Below are 27,232 nucleotides of genomic sequence, written 5' to 3' on the forward strand. Positions count from 1 at the left end.
GCGCGGCGATGGGACCTTTGCAACCGGAAACTGCAAGATCGGAGACGTTTAAGGCACGCCTGGGATGCCCTCTCTCCAGGGAGGAGTGAGCGGGAGTTCCCCCTGCCTCGCCAAGTTCGTTTTAAAAGTATCCTAGGCGTTGGCATCCTTCCGGGACGTCTTATTTTTTTCAAGGCACCGTGGGACACGCCCCTACCCCTGCTGCCGGAGCCGGGCGCTCAAGCTGTTGGTTTTGGGGTTACAGACCCCGAGGGGAGGGGAGGAGAAGGCTGCAGGAAGGCGGCGGAGGAGTCCAGTCCGCCCAAGCCCTGGAGGACAGGTGGGAGGTGGAGGCGGCCCGGATGGCCCCAGACGGCAGTGTCGCGCGGGGCGACCTCGGAGAGGACGGTGACGCACACCGAAACCCACACAGTGAAGAAAACCAGACTTTCAGGATCACAAACAGCTCAGCAGCGGCGAAATGGGTCATGCAAATCTTTTTTATGGAAGAGGCATTTTTATGAGCTGTTGCCTTATAAGGAAAGAGGGTGGATGAATGTACCTGTTTCTCTCAAAGAATTAACACGGTGTCATCCCAAAACGGCAGACCAGGCAGACTGCCCAAATGAGCAACAAGTTGTTCTTTCCTGGATTTTTTTTTCTTTTTATCCTATTTCCAATTAATTTTAATTTTCCAGAGTAAAATTTGAAAAGCTAAATTAAACAAATTTTAGAAAGCTGAAAGATATCTAGACATTGCTGAAACTGCAATACTTTGGCCACCTCATGCGACGAGTTGACTCACTGGAAAAGACATTGTTTACCGGTCCCTTATTTTACAAGATGCAAACCTTTGTTCAGAGAGGTTAAGTGACTTAGATGGGGAGTGTGTATGTGTGTGTGTGTGTGTATGTATGTGTGTGAGTGTGTGTTAGGGCAGGGGCAGGGAAGTAGTTAATGAGGGATCTCTGAAGAGGAACCAGGTGGCCTTATTCAGTCCCATGTGTCCACAACACCCGGAAAATACTAGTATGGATTCTTGGAAATGTAGTAAAATTCTGGATTCTGCTAAGGAAATTAATGGTCAGCTCTGTTATAGGAAACTGATTATTTGCTTTATAGCATTTGAACTCCTTTGTCTCTCCTTACGGCTGTGATGCCTGTCAGTTTTCCTTTGACTAAAATTGAAGAAGAAGAAAGATGAGATGAAACTCAAGCCAAGGCTTTATGATTATTGAGCAACAAACGTTAAAAATTTGTGAATGAACAGTTGAAATAAGGTTAATATGGTGTTTTAGGAATGTTTCTGAAAGTATTAACTCATGGGTGCAGTAAGTCACATGAAACGTTCCAACTGCAAACTGGAAAATTCTCAACTAGAAGAACTCAACAAAGAGGACGCCTGTAAGATGTTCTGGAGAAAGTTTAAGGAAAGTTTGCAGGATGAACCTTAAGAGTGAAATTCTACAGATGTTTTTTCTTTTTTTCCTTTGAAGGCAAGCTGTGAACAGATGTGTGCTGGGATATCAGCGTGAAGAAACGGTACCCAAATGCATTCTGCAGGTATTTTTTGAGACTTCCTGTGATTTACAGTCCAAAGGTGTGGAAAATGCCCCTTTTAAAGGTATGTGCTAGAGTCTGCTCATCGTGCCTCATGAGAGCCAATTTTCAGGACTGTTTGTACTTAGTTGTTCAACACAGCCATTGCTAAAACTTACATTATGTAAACTCACAATTAGTCATATTAAAAACAAAGGTAATAAGTACAACTCATCAGTTCCTAATTATTTCATTACAACTTACTGCGTTTCTGAGCTTATTTACGTCGCTTGAATCATGGTGTGCTATTCTATGTCTCTTCCCAACTCCACCTTCAGTGATACCACACTGATAGTTTAAAATCAGCCAAGGTAGGACGAGGTACACTGTGTGCTGTGCTTAGTCGCTCAGTCGTGTCCGACTCTGCAACACCATGGGCTGTAGGCCACCAGGCTCCTCTGCCCATGGGGATTCTCCAGGCAAGAATACTGGAGTGGGTTGCCATGCGCTCCTCCAGGGGATCTTCCCAACCTAGGGATCGAACCCAGGTCTCCCGCATTGCAGCAGATTCTTTACCATCTGAATCACCAGGGAAGGCCAGGTACACCATGGAAACTGATAAATGCTACAAATCAAGGCTTTCTTCTCACCGCCCCCCTCTCCCCCGACATGGTCCCTGAGGGACACACCACTGCCTGTTTGTTTTCCAGAATGCCAAGGAATGACTGTCCTATTCACTCTCCTCTGACGCCTCTCTGTCACCCTCAGTCTGAGCCACAGAATGTGTGCTGGAATCATTTCCACGTCTCCCTTCCCTGGAGCTGGAACCCTCTTCTAAGGCTCCAGGCTCTGTGTCCTTAACTATCCGCTCTGCTATTGGATAACCTTTTTCCACTTTGAAGACTGCTAGAGAAAAAAGTCCTTCAAGTCTCACCAAAGCAGAGCTATCACTTGCTCACTTTAAAGTTGGATGTGCTGTGTGTGCTTAGTTGCTTGTGTCTGACTCTGTGAACCCATGGACTTAATAGCCCACCAGGCTCCTCTATCTGTGGGGACTCTCCAGGCAAGAATACTGGGGTGGGTTGCCATGCCCTTCTCCAGGGAATCTTCCCAACCCAGGGATCAAACCCGGGTTTCCCACACTGCAGGCGGATTCTTTACTGTCTGAAACGATGGAGAAGCCCAATTTTTCTCATCACTTATGAGTAAACTCTGGAAGGTCAAGTCTTTACTTCCATTCAGAATCTATGTAATCCTGAGTTTTGTCTTGTTTTCTTTTCCTGGAGTGATGGGGGTATCATAAGGATTGGTGCCTCTTAAAAGTTTATGGTGCAGGCCTGTTAAAATGCAGATTATGATTCAGTAGGTTTTGGGATGCGACCTCAAATCCCAGATTTCTGAAAAGCTCCCAATGGTTCTGTCACTGTTGTCAGAGGATCACACTTGGAGTTCGAAAGGTATAGAACACATCAGAATATCAAATCATTACTTCATTATTTTTGGTTATCTTTTTGTTTGTTGGTTTAGCTGTGCTGCCCAGCATCTGGGATCCTAGTTCCTTGATCAGGGATTGAACTCGTGCTGCCTGCAGTGGAAGTGCAGACTCCTAACCACTGGACAGCCAGGGAATCCCCTCATATTATTACTTCAAAAGACAGAAAGGAGAAAGGAAAATGGCAAGAAGGAGAAAGGACTGAGCAGGAAAATGACAGCGAAGAATAAGATGAAGTTCGTTAGACAATCAAGCTCAGAGAAAAAGAAACCCTGGTCTCATTTTATCAAGGTGTTCTCCCTCCAGGAAGGAGCTTTATTACAACAAGTCACAACTAGGAGTCTGGGTGCTATACCAGCTTCTTCTCATCCTCTTCCCTGGTAGAGAATGGATCTTTGTGGGTTAGTGGGTCAGAGTGAAGAAGAAAACAAAGTCCTTACTTGCCATAACCCAAGCTGTGGAGTTAGTTTTCCCCTTCTGTCTGTTCTGAAAGTTATACTTCCAAGAATGATGGGAAAACTAGACAGCAGCCCTGGGAACATTTGTATATCAGAGTGGGGCATTAGATTTCACATTGAAAACTCTCCTAGTTCAGACCCTAAGAGTTTCTAGGCAGTGGGACATCAGAGAAATCAATTCTGATCCCAATCACCAAATCCACTGAGTCTACCAGCATTCTTCCTATGCATAGAAAAATTATGTGCTGACTTTCATTCCCAAACATGTCCCAACTGACTGATTATTTCAGGAATAGCTGACATTTTTCGAGTGCTTGCTAAGGATTAGGTAAATGAGAGAAGCTGATGACTGTTGGTATTTCTATTTTATCAGTCAGTTGGCTTAAAGCAAGGATGGGGAAAACTATGGCCCACTGCCTGTCTTTATCTGACACATGAGCTAAGAATAGACTTTAAATGGCTGAAAAAATAGAGGGAAAAAGAACATTAATTAGTGATTCATGAAGATTACATGGCGTCCAAGTTCCAGTGTCCATAAATAAAGTTTTATTGGAACACAGACACTCCCATTCGTTCACATGCTGTCTCTGGCTGCTTTTCTGCCACAGAGTTGAATAGTTGTGACAGAGGCCATATGGCTTACAGAGTGGAGGATATTTATTATCTGGCCTTTTATGGGAAATGTTTGCTGATCTCTGATTTAAAATGATAAAGTAATTCCCACAAGAGTATGAAATGATTCTGTGAGACCCTAATGGCCTAAAGAGTTTGTACCACTTCCAGGAAGGCACAGAACTCCCAGGAAATAGCTTCTACATGAGGGGGATTTATCTCATTAAGTAACAACTCCCAGGCGCGTGAAACATTTTGTTAAGTGGCTTCATTCAACTGCTAAAACCCTCCCCTGCCACATGGAGAGCCCTGTTCAGCAGGATGGCTATAGAGTAGGGAACAAAACTCCCCCGTAAGGCTCAGCTGTTTTGCATCCTGAGACGGAGCGCAGGGAGCCTTGCAGCTTCTGGAAAAAAGAAAAGAGAGCACCAGATTGTAAGAAACAGGGTGGTATTTCGAGTGTCATCTTGAATTTAAAGACCTAATTTTAAAACCCGCTATTGTTCTGGTTCTTAATGTCCTTTTGTCAGACACTTCAACCCAAACACTGTATTTCTGGAAAACAACCCTCCCCTTCACGCACACGTTGTGTCACTCAGATGTGAAGTTTCTATCTGCGGAATCCGCTGGGGCAGGTTGCCTCAGTAACAGAACCGAGCACATTTAGAAACCTCACAAATTGGTCTGTAAATGGTCATGATATAAAGGAAACTACTATGAGTCAAGGCAAGTTGTACCAGCGGTTTGTTAAGAAATACACAACATATTTGCATAATCGAGGTTTGTGACATCCATGTGTAAAAGCTTGCCATGACACCAGTGATGAATTAATAGAATTGCCTAAAATGCAGAGTGCAAGCATATTTTACGCCTCCCTCAAAGGGACTTGACAGGACAGATTCTGGCAGAGAACTCTCAGAAATAAATGAATGAGCCCACAGACAGGGGAACAATTGTTTGCCGAACTTTGGCATTAAGCCACTGATCTCAATGTTGGTTCATTCAACACAAACTGGGTAAATACACAGAGGAAACACCCATCTCAGAGGAATAGCTTGGAGGATGACAGCCTCACCGGAAATGTAGCCATAATAATCTCATAGAATTATAAGCCTTCTATTGTACATCTATCCTGAAGAACCAGTTCTGAACCACCTTTAGGTCGTATGTGGGTCTAAGACAATGATGAGGGCTGAACAGGGATGTGTAAGAGGAAAGCCAGTCCTTGCTGAATGGCAGTTGGAAAGGCAAGCTTGCTTTTCAGAAAGCTGTAACAGCTCTTAAGTTTACACATGGTAATTTTCACACACTGATATTCTCACAATTAAAGAAAAGTAATATTTAAATGATTTTCACTGCTTCCAATTTTGGCAGTACGTGGGCACAGAGCACGGAGACTTTTCGAATGAGTGGTGTGATTTTTCTGCGCTGGCCTTGAACATATTGTTGGACGCTCCAGGGGAGTTTGGCTGCTTGCAAGAACTGAAAGGCTAGGGGGAGAACAAAGCTCTCTCAGAGACTTGAATTTTTTCTCCACTGGAATGTGGTGGAAAGAATGCTGGGCCAGCTGTCTTGGTAGTGGACTGGCCTCCAGGAAGTTGCTTAACCTCTGGGGGCCAGCTCCTTGCTCTTCTAGTAGAAGGACTCGACTGGGAACATGCTGAATACTTAATAACCCCCAGACCACCAGTTCTCAAAGTGAGATACTGCCATATCCGTTTCAAAATAACCTCTGTAGCATGTCATAAATGCAGATTCCCAGCAACTCGAAGAGATATGTTGGATCAGAATCTCCGATATGGATGCTCCAGAGTCTGCATTTTTAAGAAGCATTTGGAATTATTTGTGCGCATAGGAAAGCAGACAGGAGAAGAGTCTGGGCTCAGAGAAGGCCAACCAATTATACCGCCTTCCTAAGTCTCAGTTTACTCATCTTTAAAATAGCAGATAGCAATAATATCAACGTCTACCTCCTAAAGTTATCGGGAGGATTAAATGTATATACACACATATATTTAATGACTGACTAAATATATACAGGCATGGCAAATGCTTCACTTATCCACAGTAATTATAAAATTCATGGTGGCTGATTTAGACTACACTTTGACATTTAGAGTTGACCTATTTTTTATTGTAAAGGAGATAAAATTCTAAATTCTGGCCAAAGGCCCACAACTGTATCAGATTAACATCACTGCAAGTGAAGAAAATTCTTGTTGGATAATCTAGCTTTTGAACAAGATTTTTCTTTTTGTTTTTTAGCCACAAGCTTGCTTCCATCTCCTTTCTAGACCCACAAGGACAATTCAACTGCCCTCTAGCCCTCATGTATCAGGCCTCAAAGCTCTAGGGGAAAATAAAAAGAGTGCAAGTATCACTTGTCATTTACCACCAACCGAAAGCAAGCATTGCCCTTTTCACAGTGGATGCTGCCAATTTTCTTTCTTCTGGAGAAACCCCCTTCTGAGCGGGTGGGGGTCACACAAGCTGCATGACTCCCTGCTTCCCTCTGTCTTGCCTTTGATCAGGCTCTACAATTAGAGCAGCTCCAGCGAGCTGCCTGCTCCTTGCTCTCCGAATAAGCTGCGGTGAGGGCTTGATAGTCAGAATTACTTGGAAGGAAATTATAGCTCTTCTCCACTCAGAAAGTCTGTTGAGTCTCTCCAGGAGATCCATCACAGGGAGGCTGCTACAGATTTCTCTCTCCATGTGAAGACTGAAATTCAGGTACAACAGCTTTGTTGGGAGTTAAGGATGGGGGAAGGAGGCAGAGATAATGACAGAAAGAGAGAGGGAGACTGTTTATACAGGGGAAAGGTCAGGATGACTTTCCCAAATAAAGACGTGTGTGTGTCTTGAGCTGTCTTGACCAGCCTCCACTGAGAAAGAAGAATGTGAGTGCTAAAGTGTCCAACTCCTTGTGACCCTATAGACTGTATCCTGCCATGCCTCCTCCAGGGGATCTTCCTAACCCAGGGATCGAACCTGGGTCTCTTATGTCTCCTGCATTGGCAGGCAGGTTCTTTACCAGTAGAACCACCTGGGAAGCCTTTTGAGAAAGAGGAACTCAGTTCTTTGCCTGTATGGGCTGCGTCCACACACCAGGTGGCACCAGTGTTGTTGCTTGCAGAAATGGCTCTTTTATTTAATTCCCTAAACAGGGATTGGGCACTTCCTAAGTGTCAGGTGCTCTGCTGAGCCCATAGTTGGTCTATGATAATGTCTGCTTTAACCCTGCATTTCAGTAATGGGTCAGTGGGTGACATTCTTTTAGGGACAGTCATTAAGAGTCCAAGGATCAGGCAGAGACTGTGGACCTAGAATGAAAAAAATGTTAATCATTCTTAGAAACAAAAAGATCCCTGTTTAGCAGGGCAGCTCAGGTCTTTCCTCGTGGTCCAGTGGCTAAGATTCAGTGCTCCCAATGCAGGAGGCCTGGGTTCCATCCTTGGTCAGGGAACTAGATCCCACGTGCCAAAATAAAGATATAAAGATTGAAGATCCTGAGTGCTGCAACTAAGACCCAGCACAGCCAAGTAAAATAAAGCTTTGTGTTTTTTTTAAAAATGCCAGTTCAAGAGCTAATGCAAAACTCCAGCTCAGTTTTGTGAATGGTCCTGAGTGCAGCTGATGGTCAGTTTTTGTGCATGGTTGGGTACCAGCCACCAGACTCTCTGATGCTAAGATTAAGTAACTGTGTGGGTCAAAAAAAAGCCTGAGCTGTTCCATTCTCCATGGAGTGTACGTCAGCTAGCCATGGGATGAACTGCAGCCCCTCTCCTATCAGATGCTTTTCTTTCTTGGGGAAATGTCTCAGACCCAATCTGTTCATTTTTCTCATGAATCCTTCATCACCTTCCTGGATTACTCCTCAGGCACCCCAGCTGACCCCATACCAGTAGGCTCCTAATATCTCTACATCTCCAGTTTGCCTGGTGAATTAAATTTTAATTTATGGCCAAGCATCACTTGTTACTTTCACCTAGGCAAGCCAGTTTTCTTATCATCCACACACGCACACAGACACGCACACGAAGCTTTCCATTTGTTCTACATGCTTGCTTATTTTTTCACTCAACAAATGTATATTGAGCTCCTACTTTTCACTAGGCATGGTCCCAGGTGCTGTGGATACAGGAGAGACCAAAATAAAGTCCCTGCCTTCGGGGAGCTTAAAGTCAAGATCAGCAATGGGATAAACGATAGAATAGACGGATACTCTGGGAGGTGGTAAAAGTGCTGTGCAGGAAAATAAAGCTCAGAAGAGGATAGAGAATAACTGGAGGGTGCATAATTTTAGATTGGGGCTTTAAGGGAGGTGGAGAGGAAATGACCCTTGTGGCTGGAGGGAGGTGGCAGGTTCTCAGCAGACAGAACAGTGAGTAAGGATGCTCTGCTTCAGAGCATGCTTAGACCGTGCAAGGGAGAGCATGGAGTCCAGGGTGGCTGCCTGGGAACTGGGAGGATACAGAGTCCAGGTCAGTGAGGACTGGAATGGTACCCCAGGAGAAGTAGTATCATCTTGTTCTTGATCTTGGAGAGGTTGTGTATTATTATACGTGCCACATAAGGTGCCTGAGGATCAGAAAGGGGCTTATTTGTCAACCTATGGGGCCAGGATATGGTTACACCCAATTATCCTACGTCCATGTCGCTTGCATGAATCCTACATGAAACTCTTCTTCCCTTAGCAGTTTTTCTGGCCCTCAGCAGAGGATCATAGTATATTTCATGACACCAATCCTCCATTTTTCTCCAAATGTGTTTTTACTTTTCGAACAGGTGGTGTTAGTAGTGATGGGGACCCCAAGATGGTACCCAGACAGTGGTGAACCCCAGAAGCACTGTAAGGGGGAACCCGGGCTCTCCTGACAGGGTTTATCACTAGTGGCTCCATCAGTCTCTTTCAGTGCACCTTCTGAAGGTTTAAAAGCAGTAACAGTGGGCAAGCCTACAACTTTCCTGCTGAGTTCGTTCTTATTCCTCCTCCAGAGTGAATCCCAACTGACTATTAATTAGATTGCTATTTACCAGCTAAGTGCCGAAAGGGTGACAGTGATAGATATTCGCAGTGATGTTAGCAGTCATGTTCACCTAGCAGGGAGAATCTTACTTTCCAAGGACACCACACAATGTAGTAAATTGTGCTCTCAGTTGTTCAGAGCAGATATGCTATCCCTCCAAACTGCTAGAGGGAAATATTCAGCTTGTTATCTTCTTCTACATTTAGCTTCAGTTGAATTCAGCTTCCCAACAATTTAAAAATTCTTTTATTTCCCATTCTATTAGGGAAAAGGCAAAGAATGTTTCAACGTTGCCACAGGAAGGGGAAAAAAAAAGAGAGACATCTCCCCTGTCCTCTTTCCTGCTGCTGCTGCTAAGTTGCTTTAGTCGTGTCCGATTCTTAGCGACCCCATGGACTGCAGCCTACAAGGCTCCTCTGTCCATGGGATTTTCCAGGCAAGAGTACTGGAGTGGGTTGCCATTGCCTTCTCCCCCTCTTTCCTGAATCTGCCATATATTTTTAAAAAACAAAAATTCTCTCAATTGTATGATTATTATGTATCTTGACAACTTCAAGAAGTTTGGTAAAGGGATGCCTCCAATCTTCTTCCCTTTCCCCTGAGATAACATGATTCAGGTTGGCTTGCAGACAAGATCAAATAATAAGGACCAGATGACCCTCCCACTAGAAACAATTAGAAGCAAAACATGTGAAACAATGACTTTTTTAAAATGATTTTATTTATTTTTGGCTGTGCTGGGTCTCCACTGCCACGCAGGTTCTTCTCTAGTTGTGGCGAGAGGGGGTTACTCTCTAGTTGCGGCTCACGGGCTTCTCATTGCCGTGGCTTCTCTTGTTGCAGAGCCTGGGCTCAGTAGTTATGGCGGCCGGGCTCTCGAGTGCCGGCTCAGTAATTGTGGCACACTGGCTTAGTTGCCCCGCAGCATGTGGGATCTTCCCAGACCAGGGATTGAACCTGTGCCTCCAGCATTGACAGGGATTGAACCACTGAGTCACCACGGAAGCCCACGGTAACTTTTAAGACAGTGGACATCAGGCAATAAAGGACAATGGTCCCTGAGAGATGGAAAGCAGATAGAGTGAGAACCTTATCTAATTGCTTTGATAAGGATTCCAGCTGATGGTACAGGGAAGGAGAATCCCAAACAGCCAATGGAATCCTTGAATTGAGAAGAAGATGCTGGGAGTTCAGGAAGGGAAAAGGTGGCTAGAGTTTGCAGAGCAAAGTACCTAAGAGGAGACAGAGAGAACTCTGGGGACTGCACAGGGTCCCCTTGAGTACTCAGCACAGGACTCATCAATACAGGCAGGTGAGAAAACTACTCAAGACTGGGGAAAGAACCACCCAAAGGCAGTAGAGGGAATGGCACCCAGAGCTCTCACGATGCCTGTTCTCACTAGTTGGACTAGAAAACCTCAGAAGACATAGGTTAGAGTACTCAGAGGGTACTAAGTACTTGTCCTTGGTAGTGGGGAAAACGAGCCCTTCACTAAGCATCATAATGGGCTTCTCTGGGGTTAAGAACCCACCTGCCAATGCAGGAGATGAGGGTTCTATCCCTGAGGCAGGAAAATCTCCTGGAGAAGGGGATGGCTACCCACTCCAGTATTCTTGCCTGGAGAATCCCATGGACAGAGAAGCCTGGCAGGCTATAGTCTATGGATTTACAAGAGCCAGATATGACTCAGGGACTAAACAACAACAGCAGCAACAAAGCATCATTACAGTCCCACCTAACAAACCATAAAAGTAATATTTGAAACTGCATCCAAGTAATGGAACTGTACCCAGGAGTTTAGGAACATTTATAGAACCACGGAACTCTTCTGGACCCATCAAGATAAAACTGATGATGTTAGAAATCTAATTTAAAAAATGGACCAGGCGTGCAAAGAAACAAGAAGATACGATCCACAATTAGGTGGAAAATAACTAAAACGGACCCCAAACTCACACAGATGTTGGAATTAGCAGACAAGGGCATTAAAACTTATTATTGCTATATTCTATATGTTCAAAGGGCTAGAGGAAAGTTTAAGGAGGTGAAGATTAGAGAGAACATGAGTTTGAGCAGACTCTGGGACATAGTGAAGGACAGGGAAACCTGGCATGCTGCAGTTCATGGGGTTGCAAAGAGTCCGACACAACTTTGTGACTGAGCAAAAAGCAAAGATTAGAGACAGGAAAGATAGTGAAATTTTGGAAATGAAATTTTTAACGTCTGAGATTTAAAAAAAAATACTCTGAATGGGATTAATGACAGTCTTAATCCACTCAGGATCCTATTAAAAAGTACCATAGACAGCATGACTTATAAACAACAAGGTCCTACTGTATAGCACAGGGAACTATATTCAATATCCTATAATAAACCATAATGGAAAAGAGTATGATAAACAATGTATACATATATATACATATATATATACACATACATATATATGTATAACTGAGTCACTTTGCTGTGCTCAGTAATTAACACAACATTTAAATTCAGCTATACTTCAGTAAAAAATAAAAAAAATCAATCACTTAAAAAAAGGGAGCTCACCTGATTTGGCCAGGGCCACCCATGTGGAACCTTAAATATATCTGCAACCACGAGTGTGATGCCCTGTCATATTCACAGAGTACACCCATATTCAAGGAGAGGGGGTTATTCAGGGGGTACACACTAGGGCCCTGGGGTCTTAGGAGCCAGTTTAGAGCTCTGCCTGCCCCAGGGAGACAGGAAGAAATGAGTGCAGAAAATGAACGTTACTTATTAATTATTTGCTATTCATAATCTCTCCTAAAAGAGATTCATAATCTCTTCTAAAAGAGAGTCTTTTCTTGAAAGAGATTAAATACTGCTCCTGAATGCAAACAATTAGCTTTGATTGGCTTTGTGTTATTTTTTCCCCCCTCAAGATCATTCATAACCTTCTGAATAACCTTAAGAATAATTACAGTAATGATATCAGCTACCGTTGCTTGAATGCCTAATATGTGCCTGGCATTTTGCACAGCATTTTACATATAATATCACATTCAAGCTTCACAACAAGTCTATGAGGTGGATATTATTATACCTTGTAGATGATAAGAAGATTCTGAGGTTTCGAAATCTTAAGTAACTTGCCTCAAGGAACAAAATTCGTTAGGAAGGAGTCAGGATTCAGACCCAGAGCTGTCTGATGCTAAATCCGGTGCTACAGAGAAAAAATGGGAATGCAAATAACAGGAGAAACTGCCTTTCCACTGCTGGTTCTTCTTTTTGAACAGTTCGCCATTTCGCATTGAATTTTTCATTAATGATAAAGGTAGCCATCTCTAGCTTTTGGGAAATATTCTATCTGTTGGAGAGAGTAATATCTATCTATCTATATAGATATATATTGGATTGGCCAAAATCTTCAGTAGGTAACACCATCTGTATGTATAAAGTGAAAGTGTTAGTCGCTCAGTCGTGTCCGACTCTTTGCGACCCCATGGACTGTAGCTCACCAGGCTCCTCTGTCCATGGGGTTCTCCAGGCAAGAAGATTGGAGTGGGTAGCCGTTGCCTTCTCCAGGGGAGCTTCCCAACCCAGAGATCGAAACTGGGTCTCCCGTATTGTAGGCAGATTCTTTACTGTCTGAGCCACAAGGGAAGTCAAATATATATAAACCTTGCTAAAGTATTTTCTGTCAGTTAGAAATGTCATTCCCCATATCTACCTTTCCCCTACTTCATAAAACAAGGAGGTACAGCTGTGAGTAGATGAATTGTGTCTCATGGGTAAGTTTCTGATTCAGAGAGTGAAAATGCATCTGGAAACACGAAACCATGTGTACAGGGGACATGTCCCTAAGATGCAGTTATTATACATAACTTCGTGTGTGTGTTGGTAGTACTTCTATTATTTTTATACATTTGAAAAAATTTACAGCCTGAGCATTTAGATCCCCTGGAAAACTAGCTTCCATTGGATTGAATATTACTCTCTAAAATGGGGGTCATCAACCAATTGTTCTTTGAGACCAAAAATAGATAATCAATCTGGTGGTTGACTCCTTGGACAGTGTCTCCGAGGGGACAGAAGCATCTCCTGGGTGAAAGGAAAGTAAATGAAGAAATTGCCCTTAAAGAAAAAAAATGCAGATGGAGTCAACATAGAAGTTTTCATCAAGAAAATTATCTTATGCCTTTTGTCTCTAGTTTCACTCGGAGAGGAGTGAATCCCATGATCTCCAGGGGAAAACCTGTGGACCTCTGTTAAAACAGCAGCATCTTCAAAGGGGCAGGGCTAAGTAATTAATATCTCCACCAGGGGGCAATAAAACCACAGCAATGCTGAAATAGAAATCGGCTTGCTTTTATTGTATCCAAATCATCTACAAGGATAATCTCAGGTGAATGGATTTTGTGCTACTTGTGGTCAATGATGAAATTTAAGAACAAATACACTAATTACTGCTTTAAAGTAATAATAGCCTACACAGCTGGGCAGTACAGTTGGGCAGGCTCTGTGGGGGAAACTTTTATTTCCCCAGGCTACCTTCCCCCATAGAAAGAAATCATAGCCTTACAAAGGATGATGATGGAATCATGGGGTGGAGGTATGTATAGACAGGAGCAGGGAAGCTTCCAGATAAGGACAGTGAGGCCCAGCGACAGGAAAAGTGGCACTTCCAGCATCCTCCTCCTAGAAACAGGGTCAGAGCCTGGTGATTTTGAATTGCACCTGCTAGGAACCCTACAAGACTATGCCGCCTTCTCAGTGAAGAACTGGGCATCGCTCGTCTTTGTGTGCCCTGTGTTTGACGTGGGCATAGTGAGTTCTTAACACGGGCAAGGCACCGAGGTGTACTGAAGGGAAGAGCAATAAGAATAACGACAATAAGACATGACCCCTGCCCCCAGGAACTCAGGGTCTGGTAGGGATGCTGATAATGAGTTAATGATCAGATAAGCATCTAATCACAAACCGTATTTAATGATACACTTATTTGTTTGCTTTTGGTTGTGCTGGGTCTTTGTTGCTGTGCGGGCTTTTCTCTAGTTGGGTGAGTGGGGGCTCCTCTCTAGTTGCAGTGTGCAGGCTTCTTATTGCAGTGGCTTCTCTTGTTGCAAAGCACGGGCTCTAGGGCGCGTGGGCTCAGGGCATTTGGCAGTTGCAGCTCCCAGGCTCTAGAGCACTGGGCTCAATGGTTGCTCATGGGCTTAGTTGTTCTTCTACTGTGGGATCTCCCCGGATTAGGGATCAAACTGTTGTTTCCTGCATTGGCAGGACTGAGCCACTAGGGAAGCCCTAATGATCTAAAGGAAAGCACAAGTTCGTGTGCGATCATGTAATGGGATTGGAGTGAGGTTTCGACACTTAACCTGAGGCTTAAGGGAAGAGACAAACAAACGAACACCTGGAGAGTATTCCAGGCTGACAGCAAGATATACTGGATTACGTAGAGAGAAGCTGGTGCCTTTTAGTGCCAAGTGCCCTCTAGGCCGTGTCGAGGGTTTGGGATTTCATCCTAAGTGCAATAATAAATGTTGAAGGGTTTTGCAGAGAGGATTGTCATGAATCCAATTATATTTTCATAAGATCAGTCTGGTTTCTATTTGGAGAAAAAAAATGGAATGAGCACAAGAGTTACAGCAGGGAGAATGATTAGGAGGTTGTTATAATCATCAGGTGATAAACAGTGATTGTCTAGTGGTGAAGATGGAGAGAATTAAACAGATTCCCCATGTAGTTTGAGAGAGACTAGATCTATCGTTGTCTTGCATGCTAGAGTTAAGGGAGAAGGAAGTATTGACAATGACCCTCCCCAGATACTGGGCACAGGACCGGGTGGATGGGCGACATTAACTGAATTGGAGGAGGTGTTCAATTTTAGACATGATAATTTGGGAGGTCAGGAATCTGTCCAAAGGGGATAGAAGGTTGGCGGGCAGAAGGAAGATGTAGCCTAGAGATTCAGTTTTAGGGGATCATCTACACAAACCCCGAGAGTAAATGAGATTGCCTAGGAAAACAGAGTTGAAAGAGAAAAGGGCTGATAAGTGATCCCAGGAGGGCCCCGATATTCGGAAGTCAGGCAGGAAATGGACTCATGCAAAAGTGACTCTGAAAGAGCTGCCAGATGTGTTTAGGAAAAGCTAGGAGAATGTAGCATTGTGGAAGCCAAGAAAAGAGGATCTTTCAAGAAGAAGGGGAGTCATCCACTGTGTCAAATGTTTCTGAATGATTACGAAGCAAGATGAAGCCTGAGAGGAGAATTGGAGTTTAGCATAATCCATATGGAAAGCAATATGGAAGCCTTTGGTTCAGTTACATGGTAGAAATGGAATCCAGATTACAGGTTTGAAGAGAAGAAGGGCACATGATGCTCAAACATCAATCAAAGGTGGCTTAGGGACTTAAATGTGAAAGGTGAAATTAAAACTTCTAGAGGAAAACGTGAAAGAATATTTTCCCTATTTTAGCATAAGAAACCTTTTTGAGCAATACCAAAAAAGGGCAAATCATAAAAGATTAACTTATAAAATAGACTATTTTATTGTCAAGTTAATATTAAGAGCTTCTGTTTCATAAAGAATGTAAAAATCCAAGTTTCATTGGTCCTATCCCACATCTAGAAATGCAGAAAAAGAGTTACTCATATGCCCAGAGATATGTATAAGAATGCTCATAGTAATGTCATTTATAGACATCTCAGATGACCACTCTCAAAAGAATTGCTATATTTATTGAACAGAATGTAACACAACACGACATGTAATGAAAGCGACCGAATTATCTGGGTCTTTCTCACTCACATAACATTGAGCAAAAAAATTTGATGTGTAGAATGTTACATCATGTGTCCAGTTATACTAAGTTCAAGAATATCATTTAGAAATGTGACTATCTAAAAAAAAAGAAATGTGACTATCCAAAGAAAAATCTGCAGAATTGAATGTATTTGTCATTGGTCAGTAGGCTTGGGCATAGAGAGTAGGGCAGAAGACTATTTTCAATATATTCTGTATGTAATAGTCGAATTTTAAAAGCTGTGTATGTGTCTAATTTTAATTTTAAAAATGTGAAAATAATTTTTAAATGAAGGAGAGGTGAAGAAATGGAAGCTGTGAGGGACAGTTCAGAACAACATTGGTTCTGAACAGAAATAGGAGAGGATAGTCAGCTGTCATGGGAGACGAAATCAAGTGAGGTTTGTTTGTTTTGACTGTTTTTAAAAAAAATTTTTTTTTGGAGTATAATTGCTTTATAATGTTGTGTTAGTTTCTGCTGTGCAGCAAAGTGAATCAGCTATACATATAAATACATATATTCCCTCCCTCTTGGGAATATATAGTGCCCTTCACATCCCACCCATCCAGGTCATCACAGAGCACTGAGCTGAGCTCCCTGTGCTGCACAGCAGTTTCCTACCAGCTATCTGTTTTGTATATGGTAGTGTATATATCGGAGAAGGCAATGGTAAGCCACTCCAGTACTCTTGCCTAGAAAATCCCATGGACAGAGGAGTCTGGTGGGCTGCAGTCCATGGGGTCGCTACGAGTCAGACATGACTGAGCGACTTCACTTTCACTTTCATGCATTGGAGAAGGAAATGGCAACCCACTCCAGTGTTCTTGCCTGGAGAATCCCAGGGATGGCGGAGCCTGGTGGGCTGCCATCTATGGGGTCGCACAGAGTCGGACACGACTGAAGCGACTTAGCAGCAGCAGCAGCAGTGTATATATGTGTTTTGATTTTTTTTTTTTTTTAGTTAAAGCACTTTTGACACTAGTGGGCTTCCCTGGTGGCTCAGAGGTAAAGAATTCACTTGCAATGCCGGAGACCAGGGTTTGATCCGTGGGTCAGGAAGATCCCTGGGGAAGGAAGTAGCAACCCACTCCAGTATTCTTGCCTGGGAAATCCCGTGGACAGAGGAGCCTGGTGGACTACAGTCTGTGGGGTGGCAAGAGTTGGACACGACTGAGCCACCACCACCGCGTGACACTGCCATGTCCATTCACGAAGGGGGGGTCAAGGGTGCAGATGGTCAGGGAGGAAATCCAGACCCTGGTCCCCGCGAAGGCATGAGCAAGTAGGGATCACATACCTCTGATGGGGTAGGGGTGGACACTTCGTGTGTAATAACAGAAAGGACAGGAAAAGGGCGGAGGCAGACGGAGTGAAGTGAGCCGATTGGGCAGAGAGGACATGAGAAAGGGCCTATCCAATGGGCTCATCATTCTCTTTAGGGGAGAAGTGAAAGTCAAAGTGAAGTCACTCAGTCGTGTCCGACTCTTTGCGACTCCGTGGACTGTAGCATACCAGGCTCCTCTGTCCGTGGGATTTTCCAGGCAAGGGTACTGGAATGGGTTGCCATTTCCTTCTCCAGAGGATCTTCCCAGCCCAGGGGTTGAACCCGGGTGTCCCACATTGCAGACAGACGCTTTACCGTCTGAGCCATTTGGTAGGAAGTTAGGGGAGAAGAGATCCCTGAGAAAGGATCATTGGCTAGGAGAATGTTTAGGGAGAGGGAATCAAAGCTTTGAGAGTGGGGACATTACAAATTAGTCACTGTAGAGTTGGGTCATGTCAGGTGTCCACCTGAGGCTGGGAATCATGAGTTTATGGTGATATCAATTCTTTCATTTGTATAATTGCTTTAACAGAAACTTTCAAAACCAGGGAATAGGTATCCCTCCCCACTTCCCCGAGATACATAGCAAAGCACAGTGCCCACTCACGGCCACAGGATAAACATGGCACAACTTTTGGAAGGTGAGTTTACATGACAATAATTAATCTGAAACATTTTTATTTAAAAAGCAAGGACACATATAAAATGGATTAGAACACAAAGTTCCGATAGATTTTTATAGTGAATCAGAGTGCTTAAAAAATTTTAAAAATCGTGTATATGTACATATAACTGAAACACCTTGCTGTATACCTGAAACTAGCACAATATTGTAAATCAACTATATCTCAAGATAAAACAGCTACATTTAAGAAAAATTTAATTGATGTATAGTTGATTTACAATATCGTGTTACTTTCTGGTATACATCAAAGTAACTCAGTTATACATATATATGTCCTTATGAAGTATTCTTTTTCATTATGGTTTATCATAGGTACTAAATATAGCTGTAGTGTGCTATACAGTAGGACCTTGATGTTTAGCCACTCTATATGGAATAGTTTACAGCTGCTAATCCCATTGTCCCACTCCATTGTTCCCCCAGTTTACCCCTGCTGGCACTCACCAGTTGGTTCTCTGTGCTTCCTTGGTGGCTCAGCTGGTAAAGAATCTGCTTGCAGTGCAGGAGACCCAGATTCAATTCCTGGGTCAGGAAGATCCCCTAGAAAAGGGAATGGCCACCCACTCCAGTATTCTTGCCTGGGAAATCCCAGGGACAGAGGGTATTTTAAATGGGATATTATGATGACTAGAAGTTGCTCCAGGCTCTCCCTCAAATACCTGAATAAATGTCTTGCTTGCTTCCTTTTGCAGATAGGAGTACCCATGTGAAAAAATCTGAGAACTAATGATGTAGGCCACAGCGAGTGTGGGATTCCCCCAAAGGCCAAGGGGAGGTTAGGAACCATAACTCTGGACCCCAAAGCATGTGATTTCTCTACCTTCCCAGGCACATCTAAAGATTGTTCTTAAAGATTGTTCATTTCTGTGTTAGAAGGTTCTGTTAAACTGTGTTCTGAATGATGCGTACAATAATCCTGTATTTCTTCTATTTAACAGACAATTGTGACTGTGGCTCCAGAATGCTGTCTATAAATAGAATTTTATTGAAACCCGTGGCAACCCCTGCTTGCTGTTGGGAGGGTGGACTACTCAGTTATTTTGGGCTTCTCTTTTGGTGAAATTCAGAGCTGTACACACTGGGCTCAGCATTGGACTAAATCTGGACTCTGTTTAGGGAAATACATTTGCATCTCTGTCATCCTTGCTGTTTGACAGATGAGGAGGAGTCACAGAGGTGTTGCTTGCTTGAAGTCCTAAAACTCACAAGCAGGAGCTGCTAGTTTCCTATTCTGTCAGAGTAAATGGTGCTACTATTTTTGGTTCGGTGTTCTTTTCCATTTCTGGTTATCGTGATCAGAGAGAGAGAGACAAATTCTACTTTGTTTCTAAGATACTCTCTGATCTCTTTCAGGCAACTCACAAGCCTTGTCACTGAAAGTCTCACATAGTAAGGTCCTCAGGTGACGGTGGCAGGTGGGGGCTCATGTGTTAAAACCCACGCAACAAAATAAAAAGAAAACATTACCTCAAACTCTGTGCCAGAAATGATAATGAAATCTGTGGACTTAACCCTTCTTTAATAACTTGTCAAGATCTGTTATCCCCCTAAAGCTATGCCCTTTGGAAAGAGCCAGAGGTGAGTACATCTCACTGGTAATGAGTAACATTCACTGAAACAGCATTTAATGAGGGTTTAAAGGGGTTAAAATTATTTCAAGCATTTAGGAAAATCCCAAATTCTATCTATACGCTGAAAAGCATAATATGATAATGGAGCCTGATAACACAGCAGTAATCTGATCAGGGAGAAACTCAGGAGATAGGAGACTGAAAGCCAGGGCCGTTTTCACCCCAAGAGGAGCTTGGTTTCAGGGGCACAAGACAGGTGCACCAGTTCTTCAGCAGAGACTGCGAAGACAGCGGGGGAAAGCAAATGAGGAGGTTGTTACAGATCCAGCCAGAATTTTTCATCGTGTTTTTGAACTGGGACAGTATTTCACGATGCAGGCCGTATGGATAGAAAGTTACCAGTCCCCTTCTAGACTTGGCACTGCCTCTATGGCAAGGAGACTTGATGCTCTTCACCCTCCCAAATCCCCACCTTCCAATACATTTGCTTTTCTGTAATCTTTTCTCCTTGAGTGTGAGTTGGTCGAGTAACTTGCCTCTAATCAATGAAATCCATCAAGACAGAGGGTGACCTTTCTGGATTAAATGATCTAATATGGTCCCTTCCCAGTTGCTGGCAGACTCTCCATGGCTGGCTTTGATGAAGTAAGTGGCTGGTCAGGGAAGTTCACGTGACCTTGGGACCTCAAGGCAGCCTTTGGCCAAACAGTCAGCAAGGAACTGAGGCTGCTCAACCAACAGCCTCAAGGAACTGAATTCTGCCAATAACCGCATGGGGTTGGAAGTGCATCCTCCCCTAGTCAAGCCTTAAAATCAGACCCCACCACGGGCCAACACCTTGAAGGCAGGCCAGGGAGAAACTATGAAGGAGATAAGCCAGTTACTTCACGCTCAGACTCCTGACCATGGCATCCTAACTGTGAGACAATGAATGTGTGCTGTTTAAGTTGGGAAAACAAATATCAGCTTATAAGTGCATGAATTCATCATGCCCTCTGATACCTGCGTCTTTTGTCCGTTTATCCCTTCCACCAAGAATGTCCTTCCTTATCCTTTCCCACCATCTGGAAGACTCCAAATCTTGTGATAGTCAGTCATGACACTTCTTCCATGGAACTTTCTAGAACAGTCGAATTTTTTTCCCTTTGTGCCTTTGTGGCACTGTGTACCCTTTCTTGTCACGCTTGTTGCATTTTCATTGATGAAATATGGGTGTGACTGGACCGTGAGATCCTTGAGAGCAGGAGCTGAACTTCTCCGTCTGTTTCCCCAGCATCTGCCAGAGTGTCCGCCCCTGTGTTTACAATATTAGTATCTGAAAATTGGATAAACAGTGTCCAGAGGAAAATTACCCAGACTATGCCTTTGTAAACATGCCCCAAATCACAAAACCATCCTGGTTAAATCTCACTGTCGTAGAGGTTTAAATAAGCAATTTCCCAGTTTGTGCTGCTGGCCACTAGTTTTGAAACCACACTCCTTGTGGCTCATTGCATTAACATTTCAACATAGAGAAAAGGCCTAGGATAGTCAGATAATTCCTTTATTTTATGTCAAGAACAGCATGAGACCTGGATGCCTAAACTACTGTCCTGATTTTCAGTCGTTTCCAGTCTGTTACCCCACTTTGCATCCATTCCAGCTGTCCTACTTCTACATCCCTCCTCTTGCCATTGTCTTTTGTTTCTTAGTTGCCCAGTTCTCTCCCACCATGGCCTCCATACTTGGCTGTATGCAGAATCACTCATAGGGCACCTCAATAGTAAAAAGTGGCCCCTTACTCTACCAGTGAAACTGCAATCTGTGGACACCTCTTGTACGATATCTCTTACAACACTTCTGTCCATAAAAATAGGAAATTTATACTGGCTCTTCCTTTGCTTGGCAGTACCTCACAATGGTGTGCTGAGAGATTTCTTTACAGCTTGAAGGTTAAGTGCATGGGCTCCAGTTAGACTATCACTGCTTTCATTCATCAGATGTCACACCTTGGGCAAGCTATTTCTCCATACTTAAGTTTCCTTATTAGTGAAACAGAGTGCTAATAGTACTTACCACACAGAACTGTTTCAAGAGGCTTATTGATACATCCCTCAAGCTCTTGAAATAGTCCCTGGCACTAGATAACTGCTTGCTCTTGCTGAAGATTCCAAAGTTTGCCAAATAATAAGAAATGTGTGAAAAAAGATTGACATGCTAAATTCTGGCCAACACAAAGTTAGAGAAACACCATACAGGAAGCATTCAATATTGTGCCACTGGGCACAGTCCAGGTTGTGTCAAAGGATGTAATTGGTTCAGTTTTTTAAAAAGTTAATTTAGTTTTAAAATTTTCTTGGCCATACTGCACAGCATGTGGGGTCTTATTTTCCCAACCAGGGATCAAGCCCACTACCCCTACATTGGGAGTGCAGAGTCTTAACTACTGGGCCACCAGGGAAGTCCCGCAATTTGTCCAGGTTTTGAGGCCCATCTCTTATTTTCTTGCCTTTTCTGTTTGGTTAACAAGATGATATCCTTCCTTCAGATATCTCTGCATCCTGGCACCCTCACTCCAAGGATCTTGGTAATTATCCCTTCCAGCTATGAGAAAGGACAAGTGTTGCCTCCACTTTTTCAAATGTGAAAACTAAGGCACTGAAAGATAAAATAGGAACTGATGGATATACTGGCCTATGCTTATTTAAACCCTTTTAGGTGCAAGGTTTCCTGTTACAGCTTCACGAAGAGGGTAGTCCACATTAATTTCTCCTTTTTCTAAAGCCTACAAAATGTGTCTTGCTCAACTAGTTACTATTTTCATTGTTCTCTGTTTCATGCATATTAGTTATGTTTCATCAAGGATATGGGAAATTTCCTAAGGATGGGGACTAGATTCTGGACCCCTCTCATCCTGCCCTAATCATCCCAGGGCCAGATATCAGATGACTAGGGACAGTCCTTATGTTCCAGAGTGCATTGCCATTATTCAATCTAGCCAAGCCTAAGTCTGCTTTGCCTGCTACCATGCCAGGCCCATCATTTCCCTCAAAAACCACCATAAAGTGACTACCTACCCATGGTCCCCTTCTCTGTTTCTCTCTGCCCACTCATCTTGCAAAAAGAGTGGTCTGTGGTAGACAGCACTGTTCTCGTTGATCCTGATACCTCTTTTCTACCAAATTCTCCAAGCGTCGGTCTCTTCCGATCTAATCCTGCAAATTCTGCTAATGAATGACAAGGGCAAGGGAAATGTTTGCCAACTAGGTCCTACACGAGAGTGTCTGTGATCTAGTCTCTGTTTAAGAGGCTCAAAATATTTGCTAATGCAAATTAGAGCCAGGGTTGTTCAGAGGCTTCCAGTTACTCCAGGCTTATCTCAAAGGAAGGCCAATATTAGCTATGATGTGGGTGTACATGAAATCTACCAAACTTCTTTCGGCCATCTCGAAAGCACACAAGGACTTCATGATGCCAAATGTGTGTTATCATAGCATCCTGTGAGAGGCAGAATCACCATGCTAAAAGGTGAGGCCAGGAGCCAGACTGATGGAGCTTTTCTTAAGATTTCTTTTTTTTTTTTAATGTAGACCATTTTTTTTAAAAGTTTTTATTGAATTTGTTACAGTATTGCTTCTGTTTTATTTTTTGGATTTTTTGGGGCCGTGAGGCATGTGGAATCTTAGCTCCCTGTCTGGGGATTAATGCACTGAAAGGCGAAGTTTCAACCACTGGACCACCAGGGAAGTCCTCTGATGTCACTTTGAAGCCCGAATATTGGGCTTCACTTTGAGCAACATCCACACCTTCCCTCACCTCCATTTTTTTCTTCTGTGGTTGTTGATAATAGTAGGATCATGGTAAAGGGCAAACATTTGTAAAATCCTTGCCTATTCTAGTGCCTGCTATGGAATATGTATTTGATCGATGGAAGATGTTAGTGCTTTTGCGGAAGTGCATGCAGCTTAAGTCACCACTTCCTGGTCTTCATTAATTGGGTAAATAATCTTCCTTATTTCTCAATCTCCTAGAGTGAATGAATCTGCCCAGAAGACAGAATTACCTAGAATGCTTCCGTCAGTACTTTCCCGTTTTGAGATTAAGGTCAGGATTTATCATTTTGTTTTGTTTTACTTGTGAACATAAAAAATTCCTAGCAGTTTAAACGAAAACAATAGCATCTGTATATAAAAATCTATATCATGAGTTAAAGTATTAAAAGTGACAGCTAGGGTCAGAGTGATGTTTCAGTGATATCTTAATGGTGCACTAAAAAACTCCAAAGTGTTTGCTGTATCCTCATCCTCAAGTCATCAGAGTGGGCACTGGAAGGATTTTTATTAATAATACATGGGGCACCATGTTAGACTGACAGCGGTGACTAGCTGTCTAAAATTCTTTCTGGGACAGGGCAGATATAAACAAAGCAACCAGTAAAAACTGTAACCAGGGAGACTTTCTCCCTGGGAATATGGTTTCAGGTGGAAAATTCCTATGCACCAGTTTAATAAACTATTTTAAGTTTGTTCCTATGGCATAAAGGTCATTTTTGTGTGTTAGTCAACATCCAAATGGCCCGTGCTAAACATGGACTTCCTAAACAGAGAGGATATTGGCATCACTCCATAGAACATCCAGACAAGGCACTAATAGGTGTCCTAATAATGGGAACCTGGATAATTTTAGTTTCTCTTGATTTGTTTTCCATTTAAATGTGATAGGATCACAGTATGAGAGGGCAAGGCATCTTAGAGATTCAGTTCAGTTCAGTTCAGTTCAGTCGCTCAGTCGTGTCCGACTCTCCGCGACCCTATGAATCACAGCACGCCAGGCCTCCCTGTCCATCACCAACTCCCGGAGTTCACTCAAACTCATGTCCACAGTCGGTGATGCCATCCAGCCATCTCATTCTCCGTCGTCCCCTTCTCCTCCCGCCTCCAACCTTTCCTGCACAAATACTGTATGAGTTGAAACCTCAAAAATATTCCACCACTCAAAGATAAATGACCAGATGATAGTCTACTTCAGATGCAGAGGAAATAGGGCTGCAGTCCAGGTGATTGGAATGCTTTTCTTCTCATTCTAAAGCTGCTTGACACTTGTAAAACATCATCACAATCTTAATACAGTATTTAAATACTCTTATCCCTACAGTAAGTATAAGTGTTGTAAAGTGGTATATCTGTCAGAATCTTCTGAAATTCTTGCAAATCAATGGTGACATGAATGGTTCAGAAATGAATGTGAAATGAAAGGATTCAGGTATGAGAAAATAATGGTATCTATGGAGTCTTATGCGAATACACTTCAAAACCTATGTTTTGTGTTATGTTTTCTTCTCAAAGAAAAGTGCTTCAAGGTCCATCTTTGACAGCTGTTTAAACATCTTATGTCTGAATTAGCAGCTTCCTGGTACTGAAACGTGACCGTAATATGTTCCCTGTTGTTGAAAGATGTCTCCGTGGGGGTATTCATTTCTTTCAGGACTTGATATTTACTTTGAGGGGGATTGTGGAAGAGTCGTGATGATAATTCAGAAGACAAATAAGCCAAGGGACAAAACAGCTTGAGATAGTAGTCACTCAGGTTAGGCTGAGGCCAGGTGTCCACATGTGGCATAAAGAGAGGAAATAATTTTGGACCAGATTGGGGAACCTTTGGACTTGGAGCTAAATTGATTCTGCAACTTCAATTTAATCCTCTGCACAAGACAAATAACAAGAGCCTGTATTCTCCCCTATCCATGGTTACCCAAACACAGTGACATCTTACAAGTGACCACTGGCAACTTCTTTAAAATCCACAGGATGAGGAACATGCTTGAGCCTAGCCTATGCCCTTGGCAACTTTTTCTTTACAGCATACAATACTGGCACTGCTCTCACGTAATTTTCTCATCTGCTAGGTGAAGAGGGAGCAGGGTGAGCAGTGGGAAGTACACGGGGCTTAGACTTCCAAAGCCCAGTTCAAAGCCTCAAGTGCCATTTAATGGCTGTTTACTTCAGCTGAGCTCAGTTGTCTCTGAGCGTCAGTCAAGGATTCCTCAGGGGTAAAACAGTAGTAGAGGTACTAACCTTCTAGGTCTGTTGGAGGTGATTAAGTGGGATCATTTATGGAAAGCTTTCTGTACACAGAAAACAGCTGTGGATGTGATGACGGCAACCCAATGGCATTGACATCACGTATTGTGTCACCTAAATCATTCGTCCCAAGGTGGTTGCCAGCAATTTCTGGGAGCTGGTGCAGGTCTGTCGGATCCGTTCCCCAGAATCCTCCTCTTGTCATTCCCCGCTGCTCGTCCTTCTGGGCTCAGCTCTCTATTGCTCCTGTTGATGCTGTCCGGCCATTTTGGCGGCAAAAGAAAAAGCATTGCTTTTCCGGGTTTATCCTGTCACCCACCTGGGACAGGTGCTTTCTCTTAATCTCTGTCACTGGGAAGGCATCAGCTTGCATCTTCATAAGAGTTTACTGGAAATTCAGAAATAGCGGGTAGGAAGCATAATTCAGAGAGAAATTTACCGACACAGCACACGCTCTGAGCCATCCTCCAGGTGCCTTGCTGGGTCCCCACAAGAAGAGCTCCAAACCGCTCTGTAGCTCAGAGGTGGGGCCAAACCTCCTCCAGGCCTCAGAGAGAGGAGGACAATTTTTCTCGCTCCAATATAAGGCTTGCTCTGTGTTCTCTATTCCTTCCTAAAGTGACTCTTGTAGGAGGGAACCCACCCCACCTGGAGGAATAAGCTTTGGCTGTGATAAAATAATGGCAGTAACTGGGTGGGAGGGGAGCCCAGAACTTGTGACCTCCCCTCCCGCAAGCTTCCAGGTTTCCTCGGGAGTCACAGAGACTCACTGCAGATGAGGCTGGGCAACTGGAAGCCGTGTCCGGGTCCTGAGATGCAATTCTAAGGTCCTTCAGCGATGATCAGGGAGGTGGTGGCTGTCTGGTCTTCCTTTTCACAACTGGCTCAGGAACCGGGCCACAGGAGGCAGCAGGTCCTCAGGGAAGAGCAGCCCGAGGAGCTAGAGAGGGAGAAACAGAACAAGGGGGGCCAGAAGAGTAGGCAACCCTCCTGGACTTCCCTATCTATCCAGGAGTGTGTATCTGTTATAAATGTGTAATACGTGTGAATACACATGTTCCTGTTCGTCGTTCAGTCTCTAAGCTGTGCCCAACCCTTTGCGACCCCATGGACTGTAGCCCACTAGGCTTCTCTGTCCATGGATCCTCCAGACAAGAACACTGGAATGGTTGCCATTTCCTTCTCCAGGGGATCTTCCCAACTCCAGGATTGAAACTTTTTTTAATTAGTTAATTTTTTAAATTTATTTTTTTATTGAAGGATAATTGCTTTACAGAATTTTATTGTTTTTTTGTCAAATCTCAACATGGATCAGCCATACGTATACATCTATCCCCTCCCTTTTGAAACTCCCTCCCATCTCCCGCCCTATCCCACCCCTCTAGGTTGATACAGAGCCCGTGTTTGAGTTTCCTGAGCCAAACAGCAAATTCCCATTGGCTGTCTATTTCACATGTGGTAATGTAAGTTTCCATGTTACTCTTTCCATACATCTCACCCTCTCCTCCCTTCTCCCCATGTCCATAAGTCTATTCTTTATGCCTGTTTCTCCATTGCTGCCCTGTAAATAAATTCTTCAGAACCATTTTTCTAGATTCCATATATGTGCATTAGAATATGTCTCCTGCATTGGCAAGTGGATTCTTTGCTCACTGAACCACCTATTTTTAAAAAGTTTTTGGCTGCACTGCAAGGTATGTGGGATCTT

At 43.4% G+C, this 27,232-nt stretch overlaps 1 long non-coding RNA gene across 2 annotated transcripts in view; it reads left to right on the forward strand.

Annotated features, from left to right (window-relative positions):
* Positions 1-27,232, forward strand: part of LOC148774204 (uncharacterized) — a 52,196-nt gene that overhangs the window by 418 nt on the left and 24,546 nt on the right. The window contains exons 1-2 of one of the 2 annotated variants that reach the window (XR_016036024.1): positions 82-1,383; positions 1,476-1,603. This is a non-coding gene — a long non-coding RNA (uncharacterized LOC148774204). Of the gene's footprint in view, positions 1-81; positions 1,384-1,475; positions 1,604-27,232 lie in introns of those variants that run through there. The other variant, XR_016036025.1, reaches the window with a different exon arrangement.

The sequence above is a fragment of the Moschus berezovskii genome, chromosome 23, assembly GCF_049115385.1.
Source record: "Moschus berezovskii isolate FMDL1 chromosome 23, NW_MosBer_1.0, whole genome shotgun sequence".
NCBI classification, from domain to species: Eukaryota; Metazoa; Chordata; class Mammalia; order Artiodactyla; family Moschidae; genus Moschus; species Moschus berezovskii.